The following is a 10,000-nucleotide window of genomic DNA, read 5'->3' as shown; positions in this document are numbered from 1 at the left end:
TTACACTGTGTTATGGTTTGCTTATGTTATGCGTCTTACTCCTGACAGATTGACAGTCCCTTCACTGCGGTTCAGCCCCACACCTCCACATGTCACCATACCCACCATCCTAGGTTGTGTCAGTAGGGATTTGTTTTATAGTGTTAGTGAATTTTATTTTATATGGCATATCTGTGCGTCTTGTGGAACATAAGTCTGCTATATGAAATTCAAATAATCAAACTGCTCTATACTCCAGCATGAGATCAAACTCGGGTCCTTTCAAACAGCAGATGACTACTCCAGCCACTTCCATACAACCTTCCAACCAGCTCTTATCCACCCCACTTTCTTTCCCTCCCTCGAGCACTCAGTTCCATTTTCCCAGGCACCACATTACTGAAGTTAACCCTCTATCGTATTTCTTTCTCTGGGACTCTTTTCCCATTTTCTTCCTCCTTTCTCTCCCTTCGTTTTGTAATTATTATTTTTTTTTTTTGCGTCACATCGTTTCTTCCCTGTTTCCTTGTTTCCTCCTAGCCATCATATTTTTTGCCCTTTTGCTAGTGTTCTTCACCTGTCCCCCCATATCTTTCTCCTATCACTATTATTTCCTCTGATATTATTTTCTCCCTCGCCACCCTGTTCATTACTTTTATTACCCGCTCATTTTCCGTCATTCTAGTTTCTTCCTTGCTATCCCATTCTTTCCTTTGCTATTTTCCTCCCTGCCACCCTATTCTTTCCACTACATGCCTCGTTTTCCCTACTAACTCATTATTTCTGCAGCCATTTCATTATTTTATTTACCTGTTGCTCCATTTTACCCTCTGCCACTCTATTCTTTCCCATAATACTATCAATTCCTAGCTAGTCTCGTACTATCCTGTCCTTCTCTAATACCCTACTATCCAAGTTACTCCCGTACTGTCTTCCTTTTTCCTTGATATTCTACTTTTTTTCCTCCCATTCTATTAAATTCCCTGAGTCCATTTGATGCACATTATTATCTTTGTTATTTTCTTCCCTTTACATGTGCTACTTACTCTACAAACCACTTTCTTTCCCTGTCAACTCGTTTCTTTTCTCTGCCCCAAGATTCTGCTCTTTCACTACATTTTCTCAGCTATATTAATTTCCCCTGTCCCTTTGATCTGTCCCTGCCACTCTATTTCCCTTGCCTTTTTATTCTTCTTCTGCTATTATTCTTTTTCCCTTTAACTCTATTCTTTTCCTGCCGCCAAATTTCCCTGCTTCTGTATCCATTTCCCTATCAATTTTCCCTTTCCCCTATCAATTTTTCCTTCCTCAGTTGCTTAGTTTCTTCCTTTTCATCCCATTTCTTCCCCCGTACTTAGGCTGTTCTTTGCCACTCTCTTTTCTCCCTGCCACCCTGTTTCTTTCCTTCGCATCCTGTTTTCCTCTGCCATCACGATTTTCCGCTGCCACTAACCTTATTTCCCCTGCCACTTACCATCTTTCCCTGACACCTGTATTTTCCCCTGCTACATAATTTCTTCCCTGTTTATATTATCTTCCCTGTCACCTAGTTTTTCCCTGTCATCTCAATATATTCCCCTGTCGTCTCTCTTTTCCCTTATCACCTCGTTTTCCCCTGTTTTCCCTTGCCAGCTCGTTTCTTTCCCCCGCCACTCTAACATCCAATTCCATTTTCCGGTCACCACATTAGTTATCCCTCCCCCTCCGCTCTCTCTCTCTCTCTCTCTCTCTCTCTCTCTATTCGTCTATTCTTTCTCTTACTTTATCCTTTCTTGAACTCTTCACTGGGGCTGGAGCACTGTGTCACTTTAAGGAGGATTAAACCACAAGACTGGATTCACCTGACACAAATCCTTGCAGTGGAAGGTTTGATAATTAATTCAAATAATATTTTCTAGTCTCCGCTGTGACTGAGTGGCTAACATTGCTATCTACGAAGGTGGTGGCAGATTTATACCAGTTTCTATTCCTAGGGTCGTATGTGCAAATCTGAAATTGCAAAATGACATGCAGCCCTGCATTTTTTTTAATGGTGATTTTCGAAGTAGATGATGATGGAACGTTTGGGCCTTTATATATTATTGCTGACTGCGTTCTGTAGTATGGGATGCAGGCTGACTATACCTAATAACTACAGGCGTTCCATAAATGACCTTCTGTAAATAGAGACTTGCCATCCACTTTGCGATTTACGATTTGAATATACGACCACTGGTTCTGACAGCTTGTTTCACTCAACTCAGGTGTCGCTCAAATCCTTCTTGGGTAGTAGGTAAATCACTCTTGTATCTGAGTTAACACCTAGGGAAGGTGACTGAGATAACCTGGATGATGCATTAGCCCTGGATGTGTATACCAAGACAATGAGTGAATTATCCGTCACAGGTTCCAAGGCCTAAATTGCATGGATAAGCACTGACACCAAGCAACTTAAGATGTCAGCCGCTAACTTCACTTTTATCTTTTCTCTGCTGCTGGAACGTCTAGAAATTGTGTACAAGCTAATCACAGGCGATTTAGTTAAGGTGAAAGAAACTGTGATGATCAAAGGTTAGCCCCATCAACCCCCATGACGAATTTCATATAATTTGCTTGCTACTGTACCTTCAAGCTAATTTTACTGTGACTACGAAGGACCTGTAGTAGTCTATCTGCCTCTCTGTCTATCTATCTATCTCTCTATCTGTCTATTTATAGCCAGACGCCTTAATCCTGAAAGGGATGGTCATAAACAAATCGTCCCCATGTCACCCAATCCTCTGCCATTTCGCTACCCTCCCCCACAGCTCATATACCCCTCATATACCCCACTCCATCCCTCCATCTCATCCTCGGTCTCCCTCCTTCCCCCTCCATCTCACTCACACCCACTCTCCTCGTTCTCGCTCTCCATCCTCTCCACATGGCCAAACAACCTCAATGTATTTCTCCTAACGCTTTCTATCATATCCACATCCACACCACAACTGTAGTAGTGAAGGAGTTTGTTATGGCTACATCTAACCCTTCTAGTTAAAAATCTCTCCAAACCTGAATAAAATCGTCTGAAAATACCAAGAACGAACGAATAATTACGTCATAGGGCTGAAGAAGTTAATATCTTTTTTCGGCTCTAACTTCCTTATGATACGTCCTCCTATCTTTTAACTGGCTCTTCTTCTTCTTCTTCTTCTCTCTCTCTCTCTCTCTCTCTCTCTCTCTCTGCCTGTCCTGAACTGTAATATAAAAACCAAGTTTACATAATGCCTCACAACTCACACAGGACTAATAATGTAAGTCCTGTTTTCAGATTACTATGACATGTACTGTAATGTTTGTATTCAATATATTAGCTACGGTATTGTATTTTCTGACGTTTCTTGCTATACTGAAGTTCAGTCTATATTATTTACCATACTACCTACTAATGAATAAATTGGAATATGGTATGATATGTTTTACCGTAACAACAACGTGTTTGATGCTAAGCAGGTAGAACTGTGTAAAAGGGGAGGCTGTGGCTGAATCGGTAGAGAGATGGCCTGCAGTCCTACGGGACCCAGGCTCAAATCCCTGCTAGGGCAAGGAACAATATATGGATTTGAATTTCATAAAAAGCAGACTTTACTGATCTACTAGAAGACCCGCCGACATGTCGTAAAAATACCATCGCTAAAGCCAATACGCCAGTCCTGTATGAGACAGACCTAGCATGTATTCAATATGGATGGTGGGTGTTAGTACCGAAGTGGTGACATGTTGAGGAGTATGGTATGTAGGAGGACTACTGGGCCTTGGTAGCAGGGTGTGAAGCCTATGTCCAGAGTCGAACACACGCACACACACACACACACACACACACACACAAATATATATATATATATATATATATATATATATATATATATATCTATATATATATATATATATGCTCGTCCACACCAAAGGCTTGCTAACGCGGGTGGGAGTTCTGTATCATTGAAATCCTGAGTTCTTACCCACACCCACCCTCGTCCCATCCTTCTGTGAGTAACAGTGATGCCAAACTTCCTCACGTTCCAGCAAGCATGTGGTGTGAACGAGGCCTTAGATTATCTGAAGACTTGACCCGGCTACCATTATATACAAATCATAAGCATTGCTTTCTCACCATCATAAATCCATCTGCATACCGAAACAGACAATGCACGTACTGCCTGTAACTTTATACCGTCAGTCTGGACCGATAATACATTTCCTGCTTAAGTTATGATTTAACACCTCTGCTTTATCAACATAAAGTCATTCTTCCGCTTTATATTGTCTATTTTGGATTTGTTAATATCAGTGTACTTTATGTAGTTCGTGGCCAAACATAATTCGACACACCTTTATCGGTCAGTCTAATGGGTACGTACTGCCACTGTTTTCCACCTACAATTCTCTCCGACATGGAGAGTATGTTTTCACCCGTTTGTTTGTTTGTCTGTTAGCAGGACTACTCAAAAACTAAAAGAGAGATTTGGACCAAATTTGGTGGTTAAGATAGCCCTGTCCCAGGGAACAATCGATTGACTTTTGGTACCGATCCGGATCGTATTACAGATTCTGGATCCGGAAAACACTTTTTGCAAGACCCTAATCAGTGATGAGAAAAATTTATCCCATTATGAAGAATGGTTTGGAAATTTCGTTGCCCTTGTCGGAGAGATTCGCTCCACTGAGTGCCACTCTAGTTTGTTGATTTAATCCTTTCAGTGTGTGCTGTAACAGACATTAACCCTTACCTTTCCCCTTTGGCCTAGTGCTACCCTCGGGTGACTCTACACTGACTAACAAAAATATTTCTTGTATCTCAGGAAGCCATCTGCTACACTGGATGGCAACTTTATAACCAAATGGACGCCTGGTAGTTTAGTGGGTTAAGGTCCACCAAATGGATGAAACCCATAAACGTTTACACTGAGGGGTAGTTGGGATATATCTCATGCAGTACCACTCAGGATAAAGCAACTCATCACTTTCGTCTTAAATGTATTAAATTGCCTCTCCCAAAGCCCCTACACTCCTGCTGCGGCAGTAAATGAGTAGATGGTAGTCTCTCAGTCTATCCAAAATTCATCTTCAGCTTAATCATCATCATCATCATCAGCAGCAGCAGCAGCAGCAGCAGCATTCCTTTTTCTTCCTCCATTTTCGTCCTACTCATAGTTTTCCTTTTCCTCCTCATCTTTGTCCTCTGATCCCTCTTCCTTCTCTTCTTCTTCGTCATTTTCTTCTTTTCCATCTTCTTCCATTTCCTCTTCCTCTTCTTCCCTTCCCTTTCATCCTACCGTTCTTCTTCCCTTACTTCTTGCTCCTCGTCTTCCTCTTGTTATCCCCATTCACTTTACACCGTCTCATTACTGTCATTCTTTTCCTGTCCAATTTTCCCTCTTCCTTGTCCACCCCTTCTTCCCTCTGCACAACACCCGCTTCAGTCCCCTTCCAAACATTTTTTCGTGAAAGAAGGGTTGTTACTGAGAAGGGACAGAAAATGCTTGCCAGTCCTTTGCTCGCTGTCACCTATCAGAGAATGTGACAACAGAGAGAGAGAGAGAGAGAGAGAGAGAGAGAGAGAGGGGAGAGGAGAGAGAGAGGAGAGAATAGAAGAGAAGAGAAGAGAAAAGAGGAGAGATAGAGAGGGGGGGGGACAAACAAAGATAAAACGATATGCTAAGTCGAGATATTGATAGTTTCATAGCAAGTATTTGGACACAAAGGTAGATACAAAATAAGGCAGATAGACAAATATACGTAGATAGACAGGTAGAGATAGATAGATAGATTAATTAACAGATGGACTGGTAGGTACAAACAAATGCTTTCTCTCTCATATTCCTCTGCATCTCCCTTTTCCCTCTTTTTTTCCTTCACCTTCCCTCTCCAGCCCTCGTTCTCCATCCATCATCCCTCGAGCCCTCTTCTGTCTTGTTCTACAAATCCTTTCCCCTAACAATAATATCACTACTACTACTGCTGCTACTACTACTACTGCTACTACTACTACTACTACTACTGGTAATGAAAACATTTGTAGTAGTAGTAATAATAATAATAATAATAATAATAATAATAACAAAAATAATAACATACATACAGACATAATCTAATTCCGTATTGCTCCATGATCAGCGTAGAAGCCCGGGGCTAGGCAAGTTGGTCTTGACATTTAAGATAAGACTGACCAGACTCACTAATCTCTGGGTTGCATTACGTGAACAATATCACCAACCATCCCTTGGATATAAACCTACACAGGCTCAATCCGACTGGAGCGCCCAAATTACTCATTAGACCACCAGGCGCCATAATTTAGTTATATGGTTACCACCCAGAGCAGTAAATGATTTCCTAGTGTACAGGAAATAATTTGAGTTGTCACTCAGTGTAGTCACCCGTGTACAAAAGGGAGGAGGAAAGACAATAATAATAATAATAATGATAATAATAATAATAATAATAATAATAATAATAATCCATCCATCCATCATCCAATCCTACACTGCCCCATGAGGATCGTAGGAGCCCGGGGTTAGGCAGTTGGTCCAGACATTTAAGATGAGAGTGAATAATAATAATAATAATAATAATAATAATAATAATAATAATAATCCATCCATCCATCCAGCATCCAATCCTACGTTGCCCCATGAGGAGCGTAGGAGCCCGGGGCTAGGCAAGTTGGTCCTGACATTCAAGATGAGAGTGACCAGCCTCACTCATCCCTGAGTGGCATTACAAGAGCAATAAACCCCAGCCATCCCTTGGATATAAACCTTCACCTGCTCAATCCAATTGGAGCACCTTTATTACGCACTAAACCACCAGGCGCCATAACTTGGTTATATGGTTACCACCCAGTGTAGTAAATGGCTTCCTGGTGTACAGGAAACCATTTGGCTTGTCACTCAGTGTAGTCACCCACAGGCGGAACGGAGGGGAAAGAATGAAGGAGAGAAAGACAGAAGAGGATGGAAGGAAGAAAGGATGGAGGAGAGGAAAGGGCTGACACCCGAGAGCATCACTACATCAAGTGAGTGGATGCTGAGCGCCCCCACCTACAATAATAATAATAATAATAATAATAATAATAATAATAATAATCACAAATAATGGTAATAATAAAAATACTAAGATTTTAGTAGCCTACATGCATTAGTATTATCGTTATTATAACTTTTCTTAATTACTACTACTACTACTACTACTACTACCCAGGCCCGTAGCCAGGCAGGGGGGGTCGAGAGGGTTGGACGACCCCTCCACCTGCCTAAAGGTTCACTTTCTCGTGGTCTGTTATTCATTGCAAAAAGAGTCACTTTCCGTTGTTTAGAAGTTTTGTGCTGCTTCTCAACGTCGCTTATGCATACACCCAGACCACCATAGCATGAATGCAGAACACCTTTGACCAGCCGGCTGCTATGCAATCCAGAGTCAGCAGAACCTCCCCCCTCCCTTTTGAAAAGTCTGGCTACAGGCCTGTACTATTACTACTATTACTGCCATTAGCACGATTATTGTTATTATTCTTACCATTATTATTATTATTAGTATTATTATTATTGTTATTGTTATTGTTATTATCATTTTTATTATTATTATTATTATTATTATTATTATTATTATTATTATTATTAATCATTATTATTATTAATATTTTCATTCTTATTACTATAATTACGTTATACACACGCACACAACTACACACATGTACACACATCTCAATACACACATACATACCCTTCCTGTACACACACACACACACACACACACACACACACACACACACACACACACACACACACACACACACACACACACACACACACACACACACACACACACACACACACACACATGTAGACTCAGCCAGGTTTAGTGTAGTAAGAACTGAGTGATGACACACACACACAGGAACTTGGGTTGTAAAGCTTCTCCCCGACTTCTTGACTATTTCTTGAACAGTAGGTATAGTACGTCCTACTCCCTTGGCGTCTACGTACCTTGTATTACTCCTACTCCCTTGTGTACCTTCTATTACGGTACTCCTACTCCCTTGTATACCTTCTATTACTCCTACTCCCTTGTGTACCTTCTATTACTCCTACTCCCTTGTGTACCTTCTATTACTCCTACTCCCTTGTGTACCTTCTATTACTCCTACTCCCTTGTGTACCTTCTATTACTCCTACTCCCTTGTGTACCTTCTATTACTCCTACTCCCTTGGCGTCTACGTACCTTGTATTACTCCTACTCCCTTGGCGTCTACGTACCTTGTATTACTCCTACTCCCTTGTGTACCTTCTATTACTCCTACTTCCTTGGCGTCTACGTACCTTGTATTACTCCTACTCCCTTGGCGTCTAGGTACCTTGTAGCTATTACTCCTACTCCCTTGGCGTCTAGGTACATTCTATTACTCCTACTCCCTTGGCGTCTAGGTACATTCAATTATTCCTACTCCCTTGGCGTCTAGGTACATTCTATTACTCCTACTCCCTTGGCGTCTAGGTACATTCTATTACTCCTACTCCCTTGGCGTCTAGCTACATTCTATTACTCCTACTCCCTTGGCGTCTAGCTACATTCTATTACTCCTACTCCCTTGGCGTCTAGCTACATTCTATTACTCCTACTCCCTTGGCGTCTAGCTACATTCTATTACTCCTACTCCCTTGGCGTCTAGCTACATTCTATTACTCCTACTCCCTTGGCGTCTAGGTACCTTGTAACTATTACTCCTACTCCCTTGGCGTCTAGGTACCTTGTAACTATTACTCCTACTCCCTTGGCGTCTACGTACCTTGTAACTATTACTCCTACTCCCTTGGCGTCTACGTACCTTGTAACTATTACTCCTACTCCCTTGGCGTCTACGTACCTTGTAACTATTACTCCTACTCCCTTGGCGTCTACGTACCTTGTAACTATTACTCCTACTCCCTTGGCGTCTAGCTACATTCTATTACTCCTACTCCCTTGGCGTCAAGGTACCTTCTAACTATTACTAAGTCGCTGGGAGAGAACCAAGGGATGATCAGGAGTGGCAGGCGACAGGAGCGTTATGCTGAGTTTACAAATACTCTGTACGGTACACAAAAGTCTCTCAGCAACTGTATCAAACAACAGCTATACATATGGACACATACATCATCATACACCAACATAACTATGGAATATCAGTACTGCTCGAATTGCTCTACTTTTGGTGGAGTCCGGTGTTCACGTGAGTAAAGATACTTTTTTGAGAGATGGTACACACACACACACACACACACACACACACACACACACACACACGTAAATACATTACACGAATATTTATTATGCCTACTGTACATACTCCTACGCTCAACCACAGACATCCATACACCCACACGCACACAGATACCCCCATCCCCCCCCCCACACACACACGGTACATGAATATTTATTATGCCTACTGAACGTACAGTGCTCCTACGCTCAACCCCAGACATCCACACACCTACACTCACACAGATGCTCCCATCCCGCCACATTACACATAGAGGCTACACACACACACACACACACACACACACACACACACACACACACACACACACACACTTATGAATATGAACGATGTCGTAGAATATCAGTTTTCGGTTTAAAAATATGTCTGCAACAACTCTGGTACAAATCTCAGTAGTTAAATTTATACTTTCAATAATTATACTAGTTGGTGAAAATGGTCTGTCTCAATAATTACCCCTAAAGTCATCAGTAACTGTAGCTCCCCAACGACTGAGAACTGGACCCCCCCCCCCCCGTCATGAAGCAATTTTATTTTTTTTACTGGGCCATAAATCTCCTGACGATGTTAGCACCTCAAGTAACTACACACACACACACACACACACACACACTGATAAATACAGTATTTATTAGGCAAAAACGCATGATTTCTCTCTCTCTCTCTCTCTCTCTCTCTCTCTCCGCCCACACATTTATCATATTCCTTTTAAATGAATTATGAAACCCGTGTGGTTTTTTTGT

This window comes from Coenobita brevimanus, chromosome 2 (genome assembly GCF_032717465.1).
Source record: "Coenobita brevimanus isolate Jiangsu-jjx chromosome 2, ASM3271746v2, whole genome shotgun sequence".
Taxonomy (NCBI): Eukaryota; Metazoa; Arthropoda; class Malacostraca; order Decapoda; family Coenobitidae; genus Coenobita; species Coenobita brevimanus.
The sequence above is the reverse complement of the archived record's forward strand: the minus strand, read 5'-3'. Positions refer to the sequence as shown.